The sequence below is a fragment of the Hyperolius riggenbachi genome, chromosome 4 (genome assembly GCF_040937935.1).
Source record: "Hyperolius riggenbachi isolate aHypRig1 chromosome 4, aHypRig1.pri, whole genome shotgun sequence".
NCBI lineage: Eukaryota > Metazoa > Chordata > Amphibia > Anura > Hyperoliidae > Hyperolius > Hyperolius riggenbachi.
This window is the reverse complement of record NC_090649.1, coordinates 495513182-495530704: the sequence shown is the minus strand read 5'-3', so window position 1 is coordinate 495530704 and position 17523 is coordinate 495513182. Positions and strand designations below refer to the sequence as shown.

The 17523-nt window shown below is 46.4% G+C and overlaps 1 protein-coding gene across 7 annotated transcripts in view; it reads left to right on the top strand.

Annotated features, from left to right (window-relative positions):
- The window catches only part of FSHR (follicle stimulating hormone receptor), a 294915-nt gene that overhangs the window by 129499 nt on the left and 147893 nt on the right, over nt 1–17523 (top strand). Inside the window, exon 1 of one of the 7 annotated variants that reach the window (XM_068233079.1) lies at nt 6478–6496. The exons of the other annotated variants lie outside the window; for them this stretch is intronic. The gene's annotated coding sequence lies outside the window, so the exon portion shown is untranslated. Of the gene's footprint in view, nt 1–6477; nt 6497–17523 lie in introns of those variants that run through there. 7 annotated transcript variants of the gene reach the window in all.

Here is a 17523-nt window from a genome sequence, read left to right as displayed (position 1 = left end):
TTGCAGTTTGGGGCAGTGGCTTAGTGTAGAAAAACAAAAGTTTGCTTTCCTAAAACAGAAAGAATTTGCGATAATTCAGGTTGGAGTGAGCTTGAGATGTCTCCCAGAGCATCACTGCTGAATATATGCAAATTAATCATTGTTGCACTTAGAAGCTAAACACACCTCCAGAACCGCTGGAATGCAATGATGTGTCAGCTTGTTAATTTGTACAGAGCCATAATAATCCAACATGCATACAGTGTAGGCGTTGAAGTTTGGGCTTAGTGTGGGTAGCGTCTTAGTGCAACAGTTGTGGCGTGCACTTTGGGCACCCAATTATTTTTAGAATTGGGGGTTTCTCTCAATCATGAATACCTTTGTGAAGTAATAATTCTCATCAGAGGCCTGTTTGACCTCTACAGAGGCCCACAATGTAGACCCTTATCCTGTCTAGAAGGTAGAGATCTTAGTTTCAGTTTCTATCCCCAATCTTTCAACAAATGTTGCTTTTTAGAAAAAATAAATAAGAAAAAAAGTCAAATTTGAGACCAGTGGGTGGGTTCTAACAGAAATGTTTTGAATGCACGGTGTTGTAGGGTAATGGGGGCTACACGGGCTGCAGGTTAGTATAGATCTTCCCCTTTTTATGCATCTGCTGATACCACCCCGGTCCCAGCCAATCAATGCTGCAACAATCATCCTAAATGTTCTAAAGTCGGGATCCAGGACTACGAGTAGAATAAGTTCTGGGGGCCCTGTCTGCATCCTTGGTATGATGATCTTTATTTAATATCTAGGATGTACACAGAGTTACAGACTTCCCAGCAAGCTCATGAGGAACCAAAACTCCTAAGAGTGTGTAAGGGCCGCTACAAAAGACCAAAAAGTCTCTTTACTAAAATGCTATGCAAAACAACACTTTGCCTTTTTAAAACAGAAGTTATTTGTGACCATTCCTTTGATGTCCCTTTAACAACTTGAGGACCACAGTGGTAAACCCCCCTAAAGACTAGGCTGTGTTTTGCATAATTGGCCACTGCAGCTTTAAGGCCAAGCTGCAGGACCGCACAACACAGCACACGAGTGATTCACCCCCCCCCCCTTTTCTCCCCACCAACAGAGCTCTCTGTTGGTGGGGTCTGATGCCCCCCCCCCCCCAGTGTTTTGTTTTGTTTTTTATAAATATTTATATATTTTTTTATTATTATTTTGTACTATTTTTTATATATTTATTTATTAAAAACCCTCCCTCCCCCCAGCCAGCCAATCATAGCGATCAGCTTTCATAGGCTTCACCCTATGAGAGCCGATCGCTCTCTTGTCCCCCAGGGGGACAGCCATGTCACATGGCTGCCCAGTACAGCGCTGCTGCCGATTGCAGCGCTGTACATGTAAATAGACGGCGATCACGCCGTCTAACAGTCTCCCAAGCGGCAAGAGCCGCTCGGAGACTGAAGAGGGGGTGGAGCTCAGCCCCCCGAGCAGGAGATGCCCGCGCAGCCTGCACGCAATTTCCTGCAAAATGCAGCCCCAGGACTTGATGCCAATTGGCGTTAGGCGGTCCTGGGGCTGCTGCCGTGACCACACCAGTTGGCGTGGAGGCGGTCGTATAATAGTTAAGCTAGCCACACCTCCAGATCCGCTGGAATGCAATGATGATGTGTCAGGATGTAGGATGTACACAGATAGTGATAGGTCAGGATGCCTCGTGATAATCCAATCAGAATTAGATTTATTAGAATATCCTTGAACAGCAGACGTTTGCCCTTCTCATTGGCCCAATACAGAGCTGTTGGTATATTACTTGTTTGGCCTCCAATAACTCACCCCACTCATTATGTATGTCAAGTAATGAGCGTTCAGAGAGCTACAAGCTATCAGGAAACATTCATTCCCGGCCCACCTGCTACTCTTCCTATTAGAACAAAAAAGAACTGATTCCAAACTATTTTCCTCTTGTGTTTGAATGCTGACCTTATGGACTGGCATCAGTTGGAAACTAATTGCAGAGTGTGTTACTATGGCAATGCTTGTTAGTGTTCGAGGGATTGAGAGCTATGGAGGCAGACTACATTTTAAAGCCAGCCGAGCGGAAACACAAATTGCGGATTTCTTCTCTTTTATTGGCCTTCTGTGTGACTTTATTATATTTGTTCATCAAAAAACAAGGCTTATTACGTTGTTTATGGAAAACAAAAAGTTTATGATTTCTTTTGTTAACCTTACCGGATGTATAAAGAACAACCCCGAGAGCTGTGAAAGAAGACGGCAAACAGCCAAGTTTAGATGAAGGGAAACAACTTTGAGCCCCATATTTGCATCTGTACCCCCTGAGACCACAGCCGGTGCATCAGAGTGTAATCGCAATAACAGGAATAGGACAGCACAGCCTACCATAATGACAGATAGGCCAGAAAGCTCAGGGCCGGATTACTGGACAGGCCACAAGGCCCGGGCCTTGGGCGGTGGTAGCCCAAGGGTGCAACTGGACATAACGGAGGGGCTACTACATATGAAAGAGGCTGAAAATGGGGATTAACACATGATAAAGGGAAACAGATGCTCAAGGGAAATCTTTATGAAAGAAAGGGGCTACAGTACATTAACGACACACTTGGCATGGGAGGGGCGCTACTGCATAAGAAAGGGAAGCAACAACATACTTGGCCTAGGGGCCCAATTACGAACTATGACAAGATTTTGTAGTGTGTAATTATGACTACTCTTAAATTAGGAGTGATTACTCCCAACACTGCCTTTGGGACACTACACGTACTTATAAAGACAAGTAGATGAAATGCTGCAAAAAAAATGTAATTAAACCTGCAAAGACCTGAAATAAGCTTAGGAGAAGTTAAATGTAACACACTATATCATGTAGCCCAGGGGTAGAGAAGCTTTGGCTCGGGAGCCAGATGTGGGTCTTTTGATGGCTGCATCTGGCTCACAGACAAATCAGTAGGGGTTGATACACTAATCTACACTGCTCAAGCAGCGCAGCTTAGTGCGGCAGTGCAAGTAACATTTTCAATGTAGGCACGCTACTGCTGTAGCATGTACTACTAACTTACTCGCGACACCCCAAAACTAACGGCCGCTCCAGTTGTTTCACTCTGGACCCTGTCAGGTCGCGTGACTTTGTAGGACAACAAGATCCCCGCACTTTGATTGGCCCAATAGGCTGCCTGTCAGCTATTTGTACAAGCAGTTAGTTGGTATTTCTCCTGTCTGAGAATTGCTGATGTTGCTGAAACCCATGGTAATTTAAGTGGTACGTACTTAATATATCTTATGCTAATAATCAGACACAAACAAACAAGGTGGAAGAAAATAGGCCATAGTAGGCACTGTTTATTGCGGTTTCATAAAAGTTGTTTTCTCCTTTTATCTTTATTACCTCATAAATTATTAAAACTCGAAATGATAACACAACCAATAAACCAAAATCAAATTGTATAACTATATACATTCCAAGAATACAGTCTGTAGACTAGTATTATTACTTCTTAACTCTCTGGGCGATACAATTGCATCGCCCAGAGGGGGCGCAGCACTTTTTTTTAATTTTTTTATTTTTTAAATCATGTAGCGAGCCCTGGACTCGCTACATGATAGCTGCTGCGCAGCGGCATCCCCCCACCCACTCCGATCGCCTTCGGCGATCAGAGTAAGCAGGAAATCCCGTTCAGAACGGGATTTCCTGCTGGGCTTCCCCGGTCGCCATGGCGACGGGGCGGGATGACGTCACCGACGTCATGGATGTTGTGAGGTCAGAGGGAGTTCCGATCCACCCCTCAGCGCTGCCTGGCACTGATTGGCCAGGCTGCGCAAGGGGTCGGGGGGGCTGCGCGGCACGGCGGGTAGCGGCGGATTGGCGGTGATCGGAAGTTACACGCAGCTAGCAAAGTGCTAGCTGTGTGTAACAAAAAAACATTATGCAAATCGGCCCACCAGGGCCTGAGAAATCCTCCTGCGCGATATACCCCGCGCTCAGCTCGGGATTATCGCCCAGGAGGTTAAACGTCCATACAAAACTAGTCAACCCACAGTGGGCGACTTTAACCACCAATAAAGGCAATCCTCCTACAATTGCTGACAGAAAAAAGGGGGGGGGGGGTTGCTCCTAGCTCGGCTGACTGAAGACTGAGGAGACAAGGAGAGAATGAGAGGTTTTGAGAGGACCCGATCAGTGATTGGCCGAAGGAAATTTGGCTCCAACTGACAGCTGCCAATCAACAGCAGGCTCCTCATCACATCTGCACAGCAACTGCTTCTCCACGTGAGAAGGGACAGCTCAGAATCTGCAAGAGAGGAAAAAACAGCAGCATCAAATAGAAAAAACTTGTCTTACCCTATTAATACATTTACCAGTAAACCCTATGTATATACTGTAACTTTAAATATAGATATTTACCGAAATCCATTACCTCACATGTATATAAACCCATGTATAGTTGATCCTCGCAACCGTCCCCCACCAAATTACCAAGTGGCCTGCGTTCTATGCTGTCAGTGGCCTTACAAGGGAAGCTGAAGACATGTCTGACATTTCTGCTTCCCGGAGGATCAACTGTATACACATCACCATGGCAACAGAGACGTGAGCCTTCTGCTGCGCATGCACAATGTCCCAGTTTCAATCTTATTGTATGGCTATCACAGAATTACATTTAAAAATATGTGGTGCAGGGACGGATCTAGACCAAGTTGCCCCAAGTTGCGCCTGGGGCAAGGTCAGGTTTTGGCGCCTAAACTGCCATTCCCCATCCAAATTTTCCCGCCTTTTTAAGAATTCAACAAACTGCGCCTGGGGCAAGAGACCCGCTTGCCCCCCCCCCCTAGATCCATCCCTGTGTTTATGGCTCTGTCAGCCAAAAAGGTTCCTGATCCCTGATGTAGTATGTCAGGTGTACGGCACTATGAATAATATTCAAGACATCCGCAGCTTACTTATTTAGGGTATCCCTGGGGTGCTATCACATTATACAGGGTTTTACATAGACACACTCATGTCAGCTCATGACAATTTAATGTCCTTGCCCTAGTAACACCTAACACGCTATAGCCATGTAACGATCGGTGAAGCACAGAGAGGATCTGATTACCAGTGATCTGCAGAATCAATGGGAATACAGATGTATACCAGATTATACGTGATCTGCAGTATCACTGATAATCCGATATACTAGCTAACCTCTGTTCACCTGAGTAGAGTGTAGTGTTTTGGTGTAACAGTAACACTTAGAGGACAGGGCCTCAGTACAGTAAGGCGTACTGTACAGATTCCTTCCGCAAACCTGAGCTCTCCAAGGCGGGAGGAGTCAGGCTGCCAGCGGGAAGAATATACTGAAAGTAACCCTCTGGCGGAAGGGTCACTTAACAGAACGAGGAACCGCCTCTAACAGTAAGGTCGGTTCTCGAGGTCGGACAAGCCCGGTCGTACACACACGGACAGATAAAGTACAAGATCAGGAGGCAAAGGCGGAGTCAAAGTACAGGCAAGGTTCAGCAATGGGGTATCAGATATATCGGGGTACAAAATCAGGAGGCAGAAACAGAGTCAAGGAACGAGCCGGGGTTCGGCAACAGAGTATCAGAAATATCGAGGTACAAGATCAGAGTTCAGGAGGATAGTCAAAGCAGGCAAAAGTCATAACATATAATCACAATCAAACTAGTACTTTAGCTATCAACAGAATCTAGCTAAGTGTAGGATTACAGCTCCAGCTGGTCCCGGCACACTTGCGGATCTGACTACGGATCTGGGTGCTCCCACATATGTGATCGCACGCCAGACAAAGAGCAAGTGAACAACCAGCAGTATATATACTCTAGGACCTTTCCAGGACCTCCCTAATTGCTGGTCCAATGAGAGCAGTGGAATTTGTCAGCTGACCCCGCTGGTCAGCCGACACCCTTCTAACTGCTATTTAAACTCTGCCTCTGTGCTCGCGCGCGTGTAAGTCTGAATCCTGGTGGACTATCAGTCCCAGCCACACCAGTACTGTCATGCAATGTATCTAGTGCGGGGGCCGCCTCTGATGCGGATTCCGCCGTTACCAATGCGGATTCCGCCGCACTGCCTATGCGGCATGCGGTGTTTTTTCCGCATTGTGACGCCATGCTGGACGCGGAAACAGCCGCCTCACCTCGAGAGACGGCGGCCTTTCCGCGTTTCCTTACAGTCCCCCCCCCCCCCCCCCGAGGAGTGGACTCCGGACAACTCCTACCAGGTTTCTCGGGGTGTAAGGCATGAAACTCCCTCACCAACTCATCCGCATGCATACGGTTCCCAGGTACCCATCGCCTCTCCTCGATGCCATACCCTTTCCAATGTACGAGGTACTGTACCGAGTTTTGTACCTTGCGAGAATCTAATATTTTTTCCACTTCATACTTAGGTTGGGCATCTACCAACACGGGAGGAGGAGGAGTGGGACCCACCTGGACTGCTGGTTTAAGAAGGGACACATGGAAGGACCTTACCCCCCGCATGCTGGTGGGAAGATCGACGGTATACGTAACATTATTAATCTTTTTTACTACCGGAAATGGACCGACAAACCTGGGGCCCAATTTATCTGAGGGCTGTTTCAGGGCCAAATGACGTGTGGACACCCAAACCAAGTCTCCTGGCTGGAAGCTCCACTCTACTGAACGTTTCTTGTCAGCTTGACCCTTCTGAGTAAGAAACGCCTTTTGTAAACTATTTCTCACCGTACGCCAAATGTCCTTAAAAGACCTCTGCCAGGCCTCCAGAGCTGGAAACGGGGTGGAGGCCACTGGCAATGGTGAGAACTTGGGCAATCTACCAGACACAACCTGGAATGGAGAGAATCCGGTGGAGGAGCTTTTCAAATTGTTTTGTGCGAACTCCGCGAAGGGCAGAAACTTGACCCAGTCGCTCTGCGTCTCCGCAACATAGCACCTCAAAAATTGCTCCAATGACTGGTTGATTCTCTCCGTCTGCCCATTGGTCTGTGGGTGGTAGCCCGATGAGAATGACAGCTTCATGCCCATTTGTTGGCAGAATGCCCTCCAGAATCTAGAAATGAACTGGACTCCCCGATCCGACACTATGTTTTCCGGAATGCCGTGCAGCCGGAACACATGTGTAATAAACAGGTCAGCCAACTCCTGGGCCGAGGGGAGTCCTTTCAAGGGCACGAAATGGGCCATTTTGCTGAAGCGGTCGACTACCACCCAAATGACCGACATACCTTCTGACTTAGGAAGTTCACCCACAAAATCCATGGACAAATGAGTCCATGGCTCACTAGGGGTGGGTAAAGGCTGCAAGGTACCCACAGGTGCCAGCCGGGAGGGTTTACTCTTGGCACAAATCGCACATTCCCTCACGTATTCCTTGCAATCTGCTGCCAAGGACGGCCACCAGGCGCATCTGGCTACCAGATCCTGTGTTCTAGATGCCCCAGGATGCCCAGCATTTTTATGTGCATGGAACATCTCTAGAACCTGGAGACGGAACGGTAGCGGAATGAACAGCACCCCTGCGGGCTTCCCTTCCGGGATGTCTTGTTGAAAGGGAATTAACGTCCCCTTCCAATCCTCCCAAGTCTCAGTTGCGGCTAGTACCAACCTCTGGGGAATAATAGTCTCTGGAATGGAGGGCTGTGCTGTCTCTGACTCGAAGCACCGGGATAAAGCATCCGCCTTGACATTTTTGCTACCTGGGGTGTACGTAATAATGAAAGAGAACCTAGAGAAAAATAATGACCAACGAGCCTGACTAGGGCTCAACCTCTTAGCCCCCTCAATGTACTCTAGGTTCTTGTGGTCAGTGTAGACCGTGACCGTATGCTCCGCTCCCTCTAACCAATGTCGCCATTCCTCGAAAGCTAACTTAATGGCTAAAAGCTCTCTGTTGCCAATATCGTAGTTCCTTTCCGCAGGGGAGAACCTACGGGAGAAGTAAGCACAGGGGTGCATTCTACCCTGCAAGCCAGATCGCTGAGACAGCACAGCCCCCACCCCGACCTCCGAGGCATCCACCTCAACAATAAATGAAAAAGATGTATCTACATGTCTGAGGATGGGTGCAGAACAAAATAGGCCCTTCAGGGTGGCAAAAGCCTGTAATGCCTCAGGAGACCAGTGAGTGGTATCTGCCCCTTTTTTGGTGAGACTGGTAAGTGGCGAAATGACCGTAGAGTAGCCCTTTATGAACCTCCTATAATAGTTGGCGAAGCCAAGAAACCGCTGAAGAGATTTCAAGCCTACCGGCTGAGGCCATTCCAGAACAGCGGAGACCTTGGCAGGATCCATAGACAGGCCTGTGGTGGATATTATGTACCCCAGAAAAGCGACAGATGTTACTTCGAAGATACACTTTTCTATTTTTGCGTACAATAGGTTCTGCCTTAGCTTGTTCAAAACGAACCTCACATGGGTCCTATGTTCAGAGAGATTGTTGGAGAAAATAAGAATATCATCTAGGTAGACTAGAACAAATCTCCCCAACACCTCTCTGAAGACCTCGTTGATGAGTTCTTGGAAAACGGCCGGGGCATTACATAACCCGAAGGGCATCACCAGGTACTCGTAATGCCCATCCGGTGTATTAAAGGCCGTTTTCCACTCATCGCCCTTTCTTATGCGTACCAGGTTGTACGCACCCCGTAAATCCAGCTTAGAAAAGATCTGGGCGCCCGTGATCTGAGTGAATAAATCGTCTATCAGGGGTAGCGGATAGCGATTCTTTACTGTAATTTTGTTGAGACCGCGGTAATCGATGCAAGGCCGCAGGCCTCCGTCTTTCTTTTTTACGAAAAAGAAGCCTGCCCCAGCAGGCGACCGGGACGGGCGAATTAAACCTTTGGCCAGATTCTCCCTGATGTACTCTTGCATAGCCACTTTTTCGGGTCCCGATAAATTGTACAAATGACCCCGGGGGGGGGGGGGGGGGTACACAACCAGAACGGAGATCAATGGGACAATCGAAAGGGCGATGTGGAGGTAATTTATCGACTGATTTGGGGCAGAATACATCCGAATATTCAGCATACTGGTCTGGTACACCTTCCACCTGAACTCTGGTTTGCCCCAATGTTAACTTCCCCAAACACTGCTGAAAACAATGGGGAGACCAGGAGGTTAACTGGCCCGTGGCCCAGTCTATTTGTGGTGAATGGATCTGCAACCACGGCATGCCTAGGATAATAGTGGAGGTTGACATGTGTAACACAAAAAATTGTAACTGTTCCCCATGCAATACCCCTATGGTGAGCTTCACCACCGGAGTCTGCGACAGAGCACGATTCCGTTGCAGAGGGGAATCGTCCACTGCTGTGACCTGAATGGGGGGTCTCACGGGAGTGAGCGGAAGACCCAACTCCTGAGCAAATTCTAAATTCATAAAATTAGCCGCTGAGCCAGAGTCAATAAAAGCTTCAGTGGATACAGATTTATCCTCCCATGTAACTGTACAAGGGAGAAGTAATTTTTTCTCTTTAAGGGGTGAAATTTGTGTGCCCAGGGTGTCACCCCCCACTACTCCTAGGCAAACTCATTTCCCGACCTGTTAGGGCAGTTTCGCACCCTATGCCCTGCTGTTGCACAATATAGGCACAGCTGTTCCGTCATCCTCTGCCTTCGCTCCACCTAGGTCAATTTCGATCGACCAATCTGCATTGGTTCGGGTGGAGGCAAGGCCGGAGGGGATGAGACAGAGGGAGACGGTGTTACTAAGGGTGCAGCAGAAGGTGCCGCATAGGATGTCGCCCTTACACGGTGACTGCCTCGAATTTGCCTCTGATGGCGTAATCGACGGTCGACTCGGATGGCCGATGTGATGGCCTCATCGACTGTCCTGGGTTCGGGCAAAGTTAACATTAAATCGGAGACCTCCTTTCGACAACCCAGACAAGAAGTAATCCATCAGGGCAAAATTATCAAATCTGGCAGTGACCGACCATCTGCGGAATTCTGCCGCGTAATCCTCGACTGAGCCTCTACCTTGCCGCAAAAGTTTGAGCTTGCGCTCAGAGGTAGCCGCAAGGTCAGGGTCGTCGTATATTACGGCCATGGCCTTAAAAAATTCCTCCACCGGAGTTAGAGCAGTATCAGTGGGAGACAGATTGTATGCCCAGGTCTGGGAATCACCGGTTAACAAAGTTTTAATAAATATGACCCGTTGGGTCTCAGTCCCCGAGGATCGGGGTCTCAGCTCGAAGTATGACAACACTATACTCCTAAAATTCCGGAAGTCAGACTTGTGGCCGGAAAATTTATCAGGTACTGGCATACGTATGTCAGCACTAGGAGAGGATCGCACTGAATCAACTGACGTCTGGAGGGTTTGCACAGAGCCTGATAGGACATCAATCATAGTCTTGTGGCTACCCAGCTCTTGGTTGATGTTTTCCACCGAAGTGGCAAGTGCGCCTAGACGGTCAGTGTGTGAGTCCATTTGCATTTTTGGTCTGGCGTTCTGTAACGATCGGTGAAGCACAGAGAGGATCTGATTACCAGTGATCTGCAGAATCAATGGGAATACAGATGTATACCAGATTATACGTGATCTGCAGTATCACTGATAATCCGATATACTAGCTAACCTCTGTTCACCTGAGTAGAGTGTAGTGTTTTGGTGTAACAGTAACACTTAGAGGACAGGGCCTCAGTACAGTAAGGCGTACTGTACAGATTCCTTCCGCAAACCTGAGCTCTCCAAGGCGGGAGGAGTCAGGCTGCCAGCGGGAAGGATATACTGAAAGTAACCCTCTGGCGGAAGGGTCACTTAACAGAACGAGGAACCGCCTCTAACAGTAAGGTCGGTTCTCGAGGTCGGACAAGCCAGGTCGTACACACACGGACAGATAAAGTACAAGATCAGGAGGCAAAGGCGGAGTCAAAGTACAGGCAAGGTTCAGCAACGGGGTATCAGATATATCGGGGTACAAAATCAGGAGGCCAGTGCTGCTCGTAATGGAAAAATCTACGCTTACGGATCATTACGCGTAATTTTACGCTATTACGCATTACGCAATTACGGTTACGGCATAGGAAATTATCTACGGTACATCACCGTAATTACGCGTAAACTTACGCAATTACGCGTAAGGATACCGTAATGAAGGCGCTTACACTACGATGTTACGCGTAGTGCCGTAATACCCATTAATGCGTATTTTTTGACGCATGCGGACGATATGTACGCAATAGCCGTCAATGTGACAGTTATTGCGTACATATCATTCGTATGCGTCAAAACGTACGCATATACTGAAGGGCGGGATAAGATACTATTGGTTGCTTAGGATGTTGACTGATTGGCTACTCTTAGAAAATGGGAGATTTTACATTAGTAATTACGCGTAAAATTACGCGTAAGTGTTCGTAAAATTACGCATGCCTATCAATTACGGTAGACAGTGTAATTACGATACTACTTACGGTCTTACGCGTAAATAATTACGCGTAAGACCGTAAGTTACGCGTAACGCTTACGCGTAAATTTAGATTGAATTACGATGCGTAATTACGCTCATGCGTAATTTCGGCCCAGCACTGCAGGAGGCAGAAACAGAGTCAAGGAACGAGCCGGGGTTCGGCAACAGAGCATCAGAAATATCGAGGTACAAGATCAGAGTTCAGGAGGATAGTCAAAGCAGGCAAAAGTCATAACATATAATCACAATCAAACTAGTACTTTAGCTATCAACAGAATCTAGCTAAGTGTAGGATTACAGCTCCAGCTGGTCCCGGCACACTTGCGGATCTGACTACGGATCTGGGTGCTCCCACATGTGTGATCACACGCAAGACAAAGAGCAAGCGAACAACCAGCAGTATATATACTCTAGGACCTTTCCAGGACCTCCCTAATTGCTGGTCCAATGAGAGCAGTGGAATTTGTCAGCTGACCCCGCTGGTCAGCCGACACCCTTCTAACTACTATTTAAACTCTGCCTCTGTGCTCGCGCGCGTGTAAGTCTGAATCCTGGTGGACTATCAGTCCCAGCCACAACAGTACTGTCATGCAATGTATCTAGTGGCCGCCTCTGATGCGGATTCCGCCGTTACCAATGCGGATTCCGCCGCACTGCCTATGCGGCATGCAGTGTTTTTTCCGCGTTGTGACGCCATGCTGGACGCGGAAACAGCCGCCTCACCTCGAGAGACGGCGGCCTTTCCGCGTTTCCTTACAAGCCACTTGGTCAGATGTCTGTTAATCTACTGGAATGTTTTTGGGAGGAGAGCCAGACAATGCAGCTCCATCATGGTAACAAAAGCACTCAATCATCTATTCTGATAGCGACGGGTACCCTTTCCCCCGAGGAAGCACAGTGGCATTTCATGAAACGCATTGTCATTTTCTTTAGTAAATATTAGTAGCCTGTTGTGGTTGTCTCGTCCTTAAAGAGGAACTCCAGTGAAAATAATGCAATAAAAAAGTGCTTCATTTTTACCATAATTATGTATAAATGATTTAGTCAGTGTTTACTCATTGTAAAAGCTTTCCTCTCCCAGATTTACATTCTGACATTTATTACATGGTGACATTTTTACTGTGGGCAGGTTATGTAGCTGCTGCATGCTGTTTTGGCTGTTAGACACAGCTGTAAACAGCTAATTCCTGTCTGTGAACCTTGTTACATTGTAACAAACTGCCAAAAGTACCGCGGTACTCAGAGCTTCTTGTGGGAGGGGTTTCAGCACAATATCAGTCATACAGCACCCCCTGATGGTCTGTTTGTGAAAAGCATTATATTTCTCATGTAAAAGGGGGTATCAGCTACAGATTGGGATAAAGTTCAATTCTAGGTTGGAGTTTCTCTTTAAAGGTGAGTCCTCTGTTTTATCTATGTACATTCAGCACCTTTTCTTTTAGAGAAACATTTCACATTTTATAGTCAAATCTTCCTATCCCTCGTTGTCCCTCCTTCCTCTTCTTTTAGGTATTATGAGTATGTCAATGTAAATGAACATAATTTTTAAATATTTAAACGTGCCTTAGGTAGGGATGGTTAATGAGCTGATCATAGTATCAACATTTGTGTGGCTTGAAAATAAGCTAATCAGGTGGTGTGGCTATTGTTGTATTTGATTGGTTCATCTCCAAGTTGCAGGGATTTGCATAAAACTAGCTTGACATTTGCACCAACTCAGAATGATCTGCTTTTCATCGACCATCCCTGGTCTCGGAGGTGTATGTGGTCGGTAGTTTACATCCCTGGTCCTATCTATGAGCCATATTCACTAAACATCAGTAAACTTGCCAGGCACAGGGAGTGCACAGCCATTTTACCATAACCTACCCCAACTATGCAATGTACAATGCACACTGTGCGCAACCCATATTGCCTAGGTAACAGTGCCTTGCCAGAGGTACGATAAAACCAACTATATTCTTTGATCAAATATATTTGCACTAAAACATACTTGTCACAGATACTGACCCTAGTGAAATAAGAACCCAGAATTATAGAAATACCCCTTTACTCATTAACCTGTGATAAGGAATATTATCTCCCTGCCCCTCCCCTTCTCAGTAATTACCACCACCTGCTCTAAGGTCATCAGGGAGGTGGGAAAAGGTATGGAGTCTATTACTAATGGGCATTGGTGCATAGCCAAAGGGCTTCCATTGTCTGCCTGCTTTGTCCATGCTGGTTAAAGAGAAACTCCGACCAAGAATTGAACTTTATCCCAATCAGTAGCTGATACCCCCTTTTACATGAGAAATCTATTCCTTTTCACAAACAGACCATCAGGGGGCGCTGTATGGCTGATATTGTGGTGAAACCCCTCCCACAAGAAGCTCTGAGGACCGTGGTACTCCTGGCAGTTTCCTGTCTGTGAACCTTGTTGCATTTCGGGAAATAGCTGTTTACAGCTGTTTCCAACTGCCAAAAAGCATGCAGCAGCTACATCACCTGCCAACAGTAAAAATGTCACCATGTAATAAATGTCAGAATGTAAATCAGAGATTTAAAAGATTTTACAATGGGCAAACACTGACTAAATCATTTATACATAATTATAGTAAAAATGAAGCACTTTTTTTTATTAAATAATTTTCATTGGAGTTCCTCTTTAAATCAGGGGGTGGGGAGGCCTGATCACGCTACAACTCTCCTCCTTATTGAAGAAAACTGAAGGTGGGGCAGCACATTAAGATTTAACTATTTTATTATGTTTTGTTTTTACTTTATTTCTCATTTTAAACTCCTATACAAATCCCTCATAGAGCAAGTTTAACCCGGGACTGAACTTACTTCATCCCGATCGGTAGCTGATACGCCATTAGAGTTGGGCCGAACCTCCGATTTTAGGTTCGCGAACCAGGTTTGCGAACTTCCGCGGAAGGTTCGGTTCGCGTTAAAGTTCGCGAACCGCAATAGACTTCAATGGGGATGCGAATTTTGAAAAAAAAAAATTATGCTGGCCACAAAAGTGATGGAAAAGATGTTTCAAGGGGTCTAACACCTGGAGGGGGGCATGGCGGAGTGGGATACACGCCAAAAGTCCCCTGGAAAAATCTGGATTTGACGCAAAGCAGCGTTTTAAGGGCAGAAATTATATTGAATGCTAAATGACAGGCCTAAAGTGCTTTAAAACATCTTGCATGTGTATACATCAATCAGGTAGTGTAATTAAGGTACTGCTTCACACTGACACACCAAACTGTTCACTGAACAGAACAGGTATGCAGTGGCGGGTTCACTGAACAGAACAGGTATGCAGTGCCGGGTTCACTGAACAGAACAGGTATGCAGTGGCGGGTTCACTGAACAGAACAGGTATGCAGTGGCGGGTTCACTGAACAGAACAGGTATACAGTGGCGGGTTCACTGAACAGAACAGGTATGCAGTGGCGGGTTCACTGAACAGAACAGGTATGCAGTGGTGGGTTCACTGAACAGAACAGGTATGCAGTGGCGGGTTCACTGAATAGAACAGGTATACAGTGGCGGGTTCACTGAACAGTACAGGTATGCAGTGGCAGGTTCACAGTACAGGTATGCAGTGCTGGGTTCACAGAACAGGTATGCAGTGGTGGGTTCACAGTACAGGTATGCAGTGGTGGGTTCACAGAACAGGTATGCAGTGGTGGGTTCACAGAACAGGTATGCAGTGGTGGGTTCACAGAACAGGTATGCAGTGGTGGGTTCACAGAACAGGTATGCAGTGGTGGGTTCACAGAACAGGTATGCAGTGGTGGGTTCACAGAACAGGTATGCAGGTACTGAACAGAACAGGTATGCAGCCAGGGACAAGCTAAGCCTAACTAATCTTTCCCTATGAGAGAGAGTGTGCAGCAGCTCGCCCTACTCTCACTAATGCAGGCACACGAGTGACCGTAATGGTCGCCGCTGCCTGCCTTTTAGTAGGGGGGAGTGGCTCCAGGGGCTAGTGTAGCCTAATTGGCTACACTGTGCCTGCTGACTGTGATGTAGAGGGTCAAAGTTGACCCTCCATGGTGCATTATGGGGCGAACCGAACTTCCGCAAAGGTTCGCCTGCGGAACGCGAACCACGGAAGTTCGCATGGAACTGTTTGCAGGTGAACCGTTCGGCCCAACTCTATACGCCATTTCCCACCTTTTCTATAATAGTGCATCAGGGACATCAGTATGGCTGATATTGTGGTGAAACCCCTCCCACGGTGTGATGTCAGGGCCATGGCCCCAACAGTTTCCCACTTATAATTTATTTTACACATTTCATCCTATCATATTGTTAGTGAGTGTGTTTATAGACAATGGCAGTTTATGTTGTCTGTTTTTTTCATGTCTGCCAGCAGTAAAGATGATGATCTGCAGAAAGAAGGTGGATTAAACAACATTAACAAATTACATGGCGAATATCAATCCTTTCTTGATCTAGCTTCTACTTTTAACCGCTCGCTTTGCAATGTATTGTTTTATTTTTTTCCTACTACTACTTTCTATTGGTAAAGTCCCTGTTTAACTGGTAGCAAGTCCTGACACTGCTGACACTTTCTGCTAGAAACTCTGAGCCAGATTTATCAAAGCATTACTGACAGTTTTTTCTTCTAAAACTGTTCTAACCAGCAGAGGAACTGTTCTGCATGATAATAAGAAACTTCCCAAAGCCTACATAATAGTGGCAGGTTAGCGTGGATTTCTAGAGCTGCACTACAGTTAAGAAAAGTACAAATCCATCCCTAAACTGCTGACGTGCTCAATAGCTGTTCTACAGATAGTGCAGCAGTGCAGGCTAGATGTGATTTGTGAAGGGCTCCTCCCCCTCACACACTGCACTGCCTGAGAGACCTTCCTAACTCCTCCTATTTTGCAACAGTTTAAGAAGGTATCTGCACTAGCTAGTGATTTCTTAGGATGTCTGAGACAATTCTGCACGGATTTCTAAAAACCTACAATATTTTGTCTCAGACACTCTTGATAAATGTCCCCCACTGTAAAAACTGTCCAAAAAAAGGATGGATATAGCGCTGCACTCAGACTGTAGACAGAGCTGGACCTCGGCAACCCAGGCTGGTAGACAGAACAATTAATTAATTGATTAAGGACCAATCGAGGTCCGAAACATGTCAGCTTTGTGTTTGTCCTGCTGATTTGGGATAAGTCCCTAATAAATCTTGAAGACATTGAAGCGGACCTTTTCTTTTCATATGTACTGTAAAAACTGTGTTATACATACACGCAAAAACAATGTAATCAAGCTCAAATAAAATTTGCCATCAATCCTTGCCAAGCCATGTGTTGCCCTCCAAAAGTTCTGTTGAGGAGATGTTGTGTGATAGCCTGGAGGGTCCCTCTAACCCAAGTGATGTCACCGAGCACACATTTCCATAATGATTGCACGGCTTGTGACACTGGGAACTGTGAGATCAGTGACATACTCGCATCCTGCAATGTTCAACATCATCTCAGCTACAGAAATAAACTTCAGCGCTCCTTCCAGAAAGTATGTGCTGGAGATAAAAACAGAAATCTATGTGTGGTGCAGAGGAGCTGTAATAATGAGGGAAAGTGTAATATTTCACAAGAGTGTCAACACCTGTCAGCGTATGTGATAAACACAGTGTTTGTCATTTGCTCGCTGGAAAGCACGTTGGTGGTATCAGTGCGAATTCTGCACATTTTGTACCCGCAATCTATATTAAGATGTCATTATGTAGCTGAGGGGCAGACGTTTTGTACGGATTTGTTACACTGATGGAGCCTGGATACAGCTTTATGGAGCTGAACAATGTATGGAAGCTAATGGCATCATTATTCTGAATGTTCCTGTTCACGTTTCATTTGTTAAAGGATACCCGAAGTGACATGTGACATGATGAGATAGACATGTGTATGTACAGTGCCTAACACACAATAACTATGCTGTGTTCCTTTTTTTCTTTCTCTGCCTGAAAGAGTTAAATATCAGGTATGTAAGTGGCTGACTCTGTCCTGACTCAGACAGGAAGTGACTACAGTGTGACCCTCACTGATAAGAAATTCCAACTATAAAACACTTTCCTAGCAGAGAATGGCTTCTGAGAGCAGGAAAGAGATAAAAAGAGTAAATAGTTCATAGATTTTAGCTC